Genomic DNA, 10,980 nt, shown 5'->3' with positions numbered 1-10,980 from the left:
TGGAGTTTATCTCATTTAGGGCCTGATCCAGAGCCCACTGGAGTCCTGGGAGTTGGTCCATCTGCTTCAATGGACTCCAGATCAGGCCCTTACACTCTAGTCTTCTGTTCCAAACATTGGGTCAGTGTTAAACCTGTAGGTAGCCAGGAGCTGGAAGAGGAGGGGCAGGGCAGATGACTCAGCCTGACAGCTGCTTCTTGCTTCTGCAAGAAAGAGCAACATTTAAATAAGGAACCAGCTCTTTTCTGCTTGCAGCTTCAATGTGTTGACAGCTATTTTTGCTCCAAAAAAAGTTCAGTTTCATATTTGAATATGTCATAATTGTTTGCAGCTGCACAAAACTTCCCTCCCCACCTCCACCCCAGCCCCCATCACCTGCCCCCCTCTCCCAAACACAGCCTGGTAACTTCAGCTGCCAGATGGGCTTTGTGGGGAAACCCCCAAGATTGCTGTTGCCTTGACCATTGTGTCTGCCGCTACGGCAGTGCAAAGTGCACGTGAGACACTATCCCTCCAGTCTGGTAGCATTTTACACCTGGTGTCAGTGACTACGGAGGGATCAAGTGAAATGGCTCTGAGTCTGATGTGTTCATGACCAGACTAATTTTCTGGGGGAGGGGAGGAGTGGAGAAGAGAGGAAAGAAGGGGGGAGGGAAATGGTGACAGGCATTTGGGCATCTCTGATTTTAAAAAATTAAACGATGTATTTTAGAAAGTGCAAGCTCCCTTTCTCTTTTACAGTAACATGCAGGGATTCTGAAGTTGGGCCAATAAAAGATATTAGCTCACCCATCTTGTCTCTAATATCCTGGGACCGACACACTCAGAGCTGCACAGGATTCTGAACGGACAGTCAGCTTGTGCCATGGGTTACCGGAGAGGACTTTTCCCCACGCTAATACTTTGCGTGATTTTAGCCTCTTTCATTTGGGATCTCAAAGAACATTACAAACAGTAGTGAACTGAGCCCCACAACCTATGTGGGCAATTGGTCAGCATTATCCCAGTGTTATAAGCCAGGAAAAATGGGCACTAAGAAATGAAGGGCCTGATCCTCAAAAATATTGAGGCACCTCCGTCCTAGTGATTTCGATGTGAGCTAGGCACCTAAATATCTTCAAGGATCTGGTCTGAAGTGACTTGATAGCTCCGTCAGGAGCAAAACCTAGAGCACCCGACTCCTGGGCCCAGGCTTTCAGCGAAGAAATTCTCTTTGTTAAAATATTTTTTGGACCAGGTTTGCTTATAACATATTCAGACGCCTGGGCCTCTTTACATGAGAACAGTAGTTAGAAGCAGAATATTGCGGGTGACGCTCAGACACATAGATCAGCCTGTGATCTAGTTAAGCACCTGATGAGTTTGTCTGTGCCTGGGGGCAACTTTCCTGCTCTCAGTTTAATTTGTAACATTCAATTATCCTAAGGCAAAGAGAAACCAAACAACAACGATCCTGTGAGGTGCCACCTCCCAGTAACTCATGGGAGCAGCACAGCCAAGCCCAAGTGTTCAAAAAATCATGAGTGAGACCCTCTAAATCATGATATTAAAAAAAAAAATCTCATGATTTGTAAACCAAATCTATTTTGGGTTCTTTTATTTTGCCTCCTGGTTTGTAAGCCTGCAGAGCCCCCATTTTCAAGCTTTTCTCTGCCCCCACAAGCGCTAGAAACTTACTTTTTTGTTTAAATGAAAGCGAAGAGACGCCATGATTCTGAGAGCTGGGGCTTTCAGATTAACACCCAGAATTACACAAATTGGCAACACCAGCGAGGGGAGGGGATTCTCAGGTGTGTTGCAGCCACTTTATGACGATGATAAAGTCACTTGGTAACACCACAGCCAACTTTATGCTGCTAACTGCTGCGGGGATGGTTCTGGCCAAGGACAGGAGGGCAAGTGGGTCAATTATTCTATAATGGCACAATGCCCTAGAGGGGCGATTGCTGCGAGGAGGCACTGCCAGAGGGGCCAAAACAGCCCCCAGGAGTCCCAGGACAGGAGAAGTACAAGCCACCCGCACCCTACACAGTCAGTCCCTGCACTGGGCACAGCATTGGCATAGATTCCCTCCCAATGGCATAGCCGAAGGCCATGTCTGCACACAGTGTTTGTACCAGTAGGACTCGGTTAGGGGTGTGCTGTTTTACTGATACAGTCATACCTGCTCAAACCCTAGTGTAGACGTAATTATACCAGTATAAATGAGTATATGCTGGTACAACTTAGTCCCATTCCCATATGGGCATAAACTATACCGGTACAAGTACATTTACACTGGAATAACTGCCTGCACACAATAGGGGTTGTACTGCTTTAACTATTCCTGATGAGTTAAAGTGGCACAACTCTTGTGTGTAGACAAGACCTTAGAGAGGCATAGCCCTGATCCGTTCTGCCTGCCTGAAAAAGTCCACAGTGGTATCGTTTTGCTACGATGAGAGAGAGTGTGTGTGTGTACTAGACTGGGACTCTGAGACCTGGGTTCTAGTCCCAGCTCTGCCACTGCATTGCTGGGGTGACTTCACATTACCATGTGCCTCAGTTTCCCCATCTGTAAAACAGGGCTGATAAATTCTCCCTCCTTTGTAAAGCACTTTGAGATGTGTGGCTGATAAGAGCTAGGGATTATTAGTATTGTTGCATGTAAGGAAATACTTCCATTTCTGTTTGAATTTAAAATGCTCCCAGTTTGCAGAACTGTGTCTGCAACTCTGCAGCAGAGACGAACTCCGCCCAGCCTTGCACATCCCCTGCGCATCACTTAAACTGCTCCCACTCTCACCCATAGCCTCCTGACCCTTTTCTAAATCAATTCACACCAGAAAGAAGAATATTAAGGAAGGTTCTCTGTGCATGCAGTAGCCTTAGTCCCATCAGGGACACTTTCTTCAAAAGCAGGGCAGAAAGGGGGACTTTAATAGCAGCTTACAGATTTCAGATGGGAGAAGGAATGCATTATCTGCCAGAGCTTTTCAATTAATAGTATGAAAAGCACAGCTTGGTCTTAAATCCCTCCTTTTTTTTTTCTCTCCTGTGATTATTTGCAAATCAGCTTTTGACCCGATTACAGAGGAACCTACTTAAAAGAACTGCAGGGAAAGACCTTTAAAAAAGAAACCCACTCTCCCTCAAATGACTAAGATTGAAATCATGCAAGGGCCTCTGATGTGAAGACTCTTCCCCTCCCCCCTTTGTTACAGCACAATTATAATCTCATAATGAACTGCCTTTCTCCAACATCTTGTGCCAAGGAGCTCAAACATTAATCAATTAAACCTCCCACCATCCCCATGGTGGGAGGTTACATAGTATTATCCCCATTTCGCAGACTACTGCAGGAAGGTTGAGTGTGGTGTCTGCGATTGCAGGAGAAGTCAGTGGAAGATTTAAAAACAGAAGCCAGACACCCTGATTGCCCTGCCACTTGTTCTAACTGCTAGTTACTTCAGCGTGTTCCGTGAAAACACACTGCAAATGAAATAATAAACTTTGCCTCCAACCATTCCAGTGGGCCCCAGGCCAGTCTGTAATCCAGGTGGAGAATTCAAGGGAGGGTGGGGAGAGCAACCTTGCCTGCCCACCAGGAAAGTTGATGCTTCTCTGTCCCACAGGAGAGATTCCTTCCCCCCTTTCTACTGATATAGAGGTGCAGAGAAATGAAGGCACAAATGTTAGAAGTGACCTAGATTTGGGATGTACCCACAGCCTGATTTCCAGAGATGCTGAGCATCAGCTGCTCTCCTGGATGGAAGCTGGTGCTGCTCATCATTTCTGACCACCAGGCCCAGGTGCACGGCCAAGCACTGAGGCACTGCATACCCCAGCTGCTTTTAACATTAGTGACTGGGCCAGTGTCACACAGGAAGCATATGGCCAGGCTGAGACTAGACCCCAGAACCTCTGAGTCGTCAGCCAGTGCCTTAGCCACACAACCAGCCTTCCTCTTATCACCTGCAAGCTGCGGCACACCTGGACCCAGCAACTAATTCCTTCAGGATTTCTCAGACTTCATTACCACGGGCCTTTTTTACTCCAGGCTAGCCACGCCCCTGATCCCCTTTACCGCTAACTTCCCCAACAGGACACACTTGTTCTCGCGCAGCCTGTTCACTCCCGCATCAGCTCCAGGGCTGAAAGCCAGGGAAGAACCAACTCAAACCCCTCTCTGCCCTGTGAACGGATCCCACCTCACGGACGACTCGCCTTGTATTGTAAAATTGTGCAGGCTGCTTTATTTCTCTGGACAGCACCTATCACACTAGGGCCCCGGTCCTTGACTGGGGTTCCAAGGTGCTACCAGAATACACATGCAGAATGATGGCGGAAGAGGGGAGAGCACGAGTGAGGGCGGAAATGCCAACCCCCATCCAGCGCTGCGCACGGGAGATCCCATCGGGGGGAGTGGGCAGGCTGGCACCCTTTCCGGCCACAGATATGGGGAGCAGGATAAAGATTTGAAAACCGCAGCACAAATTCAAAGGAAAAATAAAAATGCCTTTGCCTCCTGCATGGAGGGAGCGTCCTTCTGACCCAGGGAGGGAGGACATGGGCCCTCCGGGTTATTACGTAATACACGTGTGTAGGCCTGTCCGCTTGCCAATGGCTAGCAATAACATTCCCTAAATAGCGCTGGCACTCGTTGGCTGTACAGGCTTATTGCATTCCGGTCTTCCTAGAAAAATTAATGTGGGATGTTAATGCCTAAGCCCAGATTTTCTCCTTTGTGCCACAGTTTGGTTTAGTTCTGATGAAGCACGTCAGCGATGGCGCGATGCCCGTGCTCCGCAGGAGGAATGCCCAGCAGCCCTGGTTACCTGGGAAGTACAGGGACGTTTCCTCTCCCGAGGGAAAAAGAGCTAGAGCAGGATGCAACAAACCCCGGGCGCCAGGTCGCCATGGCGCCTAGAAATTTAAGTCTGGTACCTAGTTTTTTTCTGGGGGGAGCAGCTGCTGCGCTCTGGCCAGGGCGCCCCGCTGCTGGGCCCACATTGTGGGAGAGGGGCAGGGAGAAGGGGCAGGGCCAGGACGGAAGAGCAGCTGCCGCGCTTCGGCCAGGGCGCCCTGCCGCTGGGCCCACGTTGTCTGGCTCCTTAATTTTTGAGCTGGCTCCCAGCTCCGAAGCAAATTTGTCGAGCCCTGAGCTAGAGTCTTCAGGCTTGCCTGGCTCTGATAGGACTGGAAAGGGAGTTGATAGCATGGAGGGGGAGGGGGGAATTCAGCAGAGGGTTCTCACTGGCATGAGTTATTATTTGTGTTACCGTAGTTAGATTGACAGATGAGCCGGGGAGGTTTCTATGAAAGAAGCAGAAACAGAGCTACCATGGTGGATACACAAATGAGACTATTTTGTGTAGCAGCAGCTGTGCAGTTCTGCAAACCTCTACAGCTGTGTATTTCATATACAACTCCAGCTGTGCCGGCAGCATATCCCTCCAGCTGTGCAGTCCACATACCCTGCCAGGCCTGCATTCACAGCAGCTGAGAGCTGAGCACCTCCATGGGGCACTCAGCATCTGGGAAGATAAGGGTAAGGTAAAGAACAAGCAGCTTTATTGAACATAGATGGTTTGGCTGGAGACTCACACAGAACAGACTAGAAATAGGGCCCCTCCCCCCAAAAAATGTTGCAATTTTTCCCCTCTGGTTTTCATTTTAAAAATGGATGCAAAATTTCCCCCACCTGCAACCCCTGGTGGTATACCCAACGTGTGTGTGTGGGGTGTCTTATGAGATGGATTATTTGGGACCTCTCCACTTCACTTGTTCCAAAGACCTTTTGCGCAGTTAGGGGATGTTTGTACATTCCAACCCTGTAGGCAAACAGCCTGCAGCCTCATTCAACTAGAAAGTGCCAGACAAGAGACTGTCCCACTAAACAAAGTGCAAGGAAGCTGGATCGCAGCGTGGTTAGGCAGCTGGGAACCGTTACATCCTTAAAGCTGAAATTTAACGTTAACTCAGCAAGGTTTGGGCAAAGATGTGACATTTTCCCATTCGTTAAATGTTTGGCGTGAAAACAACGTAAAGGCGGAGACTATATCGATTTCAAACACACAGGCCTAATACTACGTATTAATTGCAGAGCCCAGGGAGTGCATCAACACGGGATGCTAGGAAAGTGGAATGCAAAGAAACTGCACTTCCTCAGATAGCGAGGTTGGCGGCTGCTGAAACCGTGTTCGTGTCCACGTGCTGACACCAGGGGGCAGTGTAAGAACTCCCATTAATGACACAGCTCGTGCAGGGGAACAGAAACAGGAGTAAAGGTCAGGCTTAGAAGCAGGGACTTAGACCAGAGACAAATGTGCAAGAGGGGGTGGGGCGGGGAAGGGTTAGTCTAGATTCATGGACATTCTGGAGCATTTCCTTTGGAGTCCTGGCGCTCGAGAAGAAGGGGCTTGTGCTTAAAGCACTGGATTAGGACTCAGGAGATTTAGGTTCGTTTCTTGGCTTTGCTACTGATTTGCTGGATGCCTTTCGGCATTTGATGTAGTTTGCCCATCTGTAAAGGAGGGACAATTATCTGTTCTTTGTCTCTCTCACTCATCTCTTTAGGTTCTTAGCTCTTCCGGGCAGGGACTGTCTCTTACTATGAAAGTGTAAAGCAGCCAGCGCAATGGGACCCTGATCTTGATTGGCGCCTGTAGGTGGTACTGTAATGTACTGCTGCCCATCACCGCAGTGTCTGGGCATCCGCCACATAAAATCAGTGCCAACAAGCACTGTTTCTGGTGGACGTGGTGGGGGTTTCTGGCTTTTCTTCCTTTTAGGGGTAAAATCTTTCTTTAAAACTAGATGAATTAAAAGGGGGTTATTTGCTCCACTGATCTTATGGGTTCTTTCTGAAGGGAAATAGAGAAAACTATTAGGCAGGGGTGTTAAATTAACGAACTCGCCCCTCTGAAGCTGGAATTTACAACTTTGAAATGCTGATTTCCATGGCTTTGTTTCCTGGCTCAGGCAAAGATTTCCTGTGTCACTTCAGGCAAGTCACTTGATTTACGCCACCAGCAGAGTGGGGCTAATACGTCTCACTCACAGCGGGGTGGGGTGGGAGGATAAAATGCATTAGTGGCAGCGATGCTTGGATGCTATAGGATGAGCCAATATCCCGGTAGTGAGCCTCTCCGAGAGAAGCGTGGACTTTTTCCTTGAGAAGGATCATGCCAAGTGCACTTTCTGGTCATTGTTTTACAGCAACACATCCTGTGCCATGGCGCAGAGCAGACTGTGCCTTTGCCACGTCTGCAGGGTAAGTCGCTCAGGATTTAGCAGGCATATTCTCCGCCAGGAGACAGCCTGATCCCAGAGAGGGTGAGGGTGGCCAGGAGATGGGAGGTGAAAGAAGCAGAGAGGGGGCTTAGCCTGGGGCAGCCAAGTCCCTTCCCTGCACCAGGCCCTATATTGGATCTGTCGGCTGAGGAGAGCTAAGGCGTGCGAAAGGCAAAGACGAAGCAGGTGGGGTGAGTTCCTAGGCTGGTATCCCCTCTGTTCCTAGCACCTTGTCTCCTAGCTGATGGGGATGGGATGGAGACATCCTCCAGAGACAGCGAACAATCCCAGCAACAATCCCAGCTGCTCTCTTCCCCTGTGGGCCTCGGGGAGTGGGGAAAGAGCTCCAGTCTCCTACGTGGTGCAGAGAACCCTTCCTTTGTGTCTGCCGCGTGTGCCCCAGTTCCCTGCCATCAGAATCTCCGAGCCCTCCGCCTGGCTCACACTCCGCTGCTTTGTCTCTCTGCTGTTCCTGGAGGCTGAGGCCACAGTCCCCTGGCAGGCGGCAGCTGTGCACTCAGCTCGCCTCCCGCACAGCTGGCTGCAAATGCATAGCCTATCTCTGCGAGCAGACAGAGAGAGAGAGAGAGAGAGAGAGAGAGAGAGAGAGAGAGAGAGAGAGTCACTGCAGAGCAGCTCGAGTGACCATTGGCAGACTTCACTGGCTAGCACAGCTGGGACAGATGGAGACACAAGGGTCCCCTCTGCGGAGCCTTCATGAGAAAAGATGTGGACGAATTGGAGAAAGTCCAGAGAAGAGCAACAAAAAACGCTTAAAGGTCTAGAAACCTGACCTATGCGGGAAGATTGAAAGAGCTGGGTTTGTTTAGTCTGGAGAAGAGACGGTTTAGAGGGGACACGATCACAGTTTTCAAGCACATAACAGGTTGTTACAAGGAGGAGGGAGAAAAATTGTTCTCCTTCACCTCTGAGGGCAGGACAAGAAGCAACGGGCTTAGATTGCAGCAGGGGCGGTTTAGGTCGGACATTAGGAAAAGCTTCTTAACTGTCAGAGTAGGTAAGGACTGGAATAAACTGCCTAGCGAAGTTGTGGAATCTCCATCCTTGGAGTTTTTAAGAGCAGGTTAGACAAACACCTGTCAGGGATGGTCTAGATAACGCTTGGTCCTGCCATAAATGCAGGAGACTGGATTTCCGTACCTTCAAGAGACCACTGGAGCAATAAAGGATCCGCTCCCCCCAAGCCAGACCCCCAGCTGTAGACCCACTGACTTCGGTGGCCCATTGCTGATTTACATCAGCTGAGGATCTGTCCCCTGCCTGTTTGTTGCAGGTTGCTTTTGTGACCTATGGGATCGAGGTGCGATAGAGCGGACTGAGGGTCTGGTTAGGATTCGGGACGCTGGGTTCTGGACCAGCACTGCTATCTCTTTTCTATGGGCAGTATTTGCACAAGAAATCAGCATGCACCATGGGGACCAGCGCACTGGGTGGGGCCATTGCGGGGGCTGGGCACATAGGATCAGATCCTCCAAAGGTATTTAGGCACTTTAGGTAACTCCCATTGAAATTTAGCCTACGTGACCTTGGGCAAGTCACTTAACTTAAGGACGGAAAAGTTTCCTCTCCTGGGGTAACAATACAGACCCACTTCTGTGAGGCCCTTTGGAGAGACAGAACTGGAAAATGCGACGTTACTAAGTAACAATTAAAAAAAAGGTCAGGAAAGCAATAGCCACCGGGCTGACAAAGCCGTCCCCATCGTGGCAGAGCAAGCAGAGCCTCAAACGCCTCTGCATGCTGAGAACAGCCAGGCCAGCTGGGGACCTCCAGACACGTGGGCTATTAGATGGATTACAAGTGAGTGGATAATTTTGCTGTGATTTGCTGGCCTGCAGTGGGATTACCTACACGAACTCCACCTCTGTACAAATAAATGAGGCCTCCGGGTGCAGTGATCACAGCAGGTATCGACTCCCTGTACACGGGGGGGACTGGGTTTGCTTTACTCTAGGCTGGGGGAAGCGCACCCGCATGTCAGTCATGGATGGCGCCCCAAGTCAGGACCACAAGGCATGCCCCACTTCCGGGAACATCGCTCTCTCTTCTCTCCTCGTCCCTGTTCCCTCTCTCCTTGCATCCCTCTCTCCTCCCTTTCGCTTGCTCCCTTTCCCTCAATAACCATTGGGAAAGTGACATTAACAGATTCAGAAACTATCGTGAGTGAGAGCCGACCTAACCTGGGCTTGCCCCAACTTCGCCCTGGTTTTTTTAACCTTGTCAGCGTCCATAGGGCAAGCTGGGCAGCTCCGTCAGGCCCCGAAGCAGGTGTCACTGTCCCCGAGGGCTGGAGCTGGCTGCGTCTTTTTGGTGCCTTCTTGGACGGCTGGCTCGGTTCAGTAGCTGTAAATCAAGCCCAGAGGCAAGAAAGCACCTTGTCTGAGCCGGGGGACTCCCTGTGCAGCCAGGTAAAGGGGAGGCTGTGTGACAAGAGCTGACCACCAGGTGATACTGTTGGGCTCTCTCAGAAGAGACCAGAGGGATACAGAGGGACTACCTCTGCCCTCCGAGAGCAGGGAGCTGGGTCCAGAACAGAAGGCAAGTCCAAAGGGGAACAGAAGTAGGGCTAAGAGAAATGGAAGGGGAGAGGGAATGAAAGCAGGGGAGAGGAGGGAGAGAGACATTTAAGGAGAGGAAGGACAAAAGCTAAAAGGAAAGCGAGAGTCTATTGAGACGTTGGGCAAGATCCATTCCAGCATTGGCAGGGAGCAGCATGCAGCTCTGCTGTCTCACTCATCACCTCGGGGTGTGATTTCCCCCCCCCCCCCCCCAGTCCCTTATCATCTCAGGCCACTCCAGGGGATCCCCCGAGCACTGCCAGCATGGGGCTGTCCTAGAGCACGGCGTGAGGTTGAGGATGGAGACAAAGGATTCCAAACGAGCACTAGAGTGACGTGTAAAGGAAAGATCATGGGCCCCTGCTTGGGCCAGGCCGGCACTGGCGAGTCACAGCCGGAGCCCCGGCATGACACAGCATGGCCTAGGATGTGAGAAACCTGCAGACAGCCCCTGGCGCTGACAGCACGGGAATAGGAGATGCTGCGGAGAAAGCATCGTGTGCAGCTGAAGATGACAGAGAGGGACCAGCTGGCTGTCTCCCTGCATGCGGCATTACCAAGGCTGTTTCTTTACTGGGGAACAGGAAGCCAGGTGTGGGGAGGGGGGCGCTGCTGTGGAAGGTATTGCAGGGAAGCAGAGGCAGACTGAAGAGGGTTAAAGTTCCTTGTTCCACGCTGGAAGGGAGTGACTCTACCACTGTCACACACCATGGCCTAGAGAGATTAGATCGCACAGCCCCCCTCTGGTCATTATTTACATCAGACTTGACTCAACCGTGATCGGGGCATCATTGTGCTAGATGCTGTACAGACACATAGTAAGAGACAGTCCCCGCCCCATAGAGCTGACAGTCTAAATAGACAAGGCAGACAAAGGGCAGGAGGGGAAACTGAGGCCCAGTGAGGCAGTGACTTGCCCAAGGTCACACAGCAGGTCAGTGACAGAGCCAGGAACAGAACCCAGACTTCCTTACACCACTAACCACTAGACAATGTTGCCCTCCCATTCTCTGTCTTCCGCTCTTGCATTCATTGCTGCCCTCAGCACATCACAGAGGGGTCACATCTCTCCAGTGGTTGTGGAGCTACAAGGAACTCAGTTACCAGAATTGGTGGAGCTGTGTTG

General features: G+C 50.7%; 1 long non-coding RNA gene across 1 annotated transcript in view; it reads right to left on the bottom strand.

Moving 5' to 3' along the window:
- The window catches only part of LOC137149725 (uncharacterized), a 30,751-nt gene continuing 19,771 nt past the window's right edge, over positions 1 to 10,980 (bottom strand). The window contains exon 3 of the long non-coding RNA XR_010918829.1: positions 1 to 203. This is a non-coding gene — a long non-coding RNA (uncharacterized lncRNA). The remainder of the gene's footprint in view (positions 204 to 10,980) is intronic.

This window comes from Emydura macquarii, unplaced genomic scaffold, assembly GCF_026122565.2.
Source record: "Emydura macquarii macquarii isolate MOO-44397 ecotype Brisbane River unplaced genomic scaffold, CSIRO-AGI_Emac_v2 contig_820, whole genome shotgun sequence".
Taxonomy (NCBI): Eukaryota; Metazoa; Chordata; order Testudines; family Chelidae; genus Emydura; species Emydura macquarii.
This window is presented reverse-complemented; position numbering and strand designations above follow the sequence as displayed.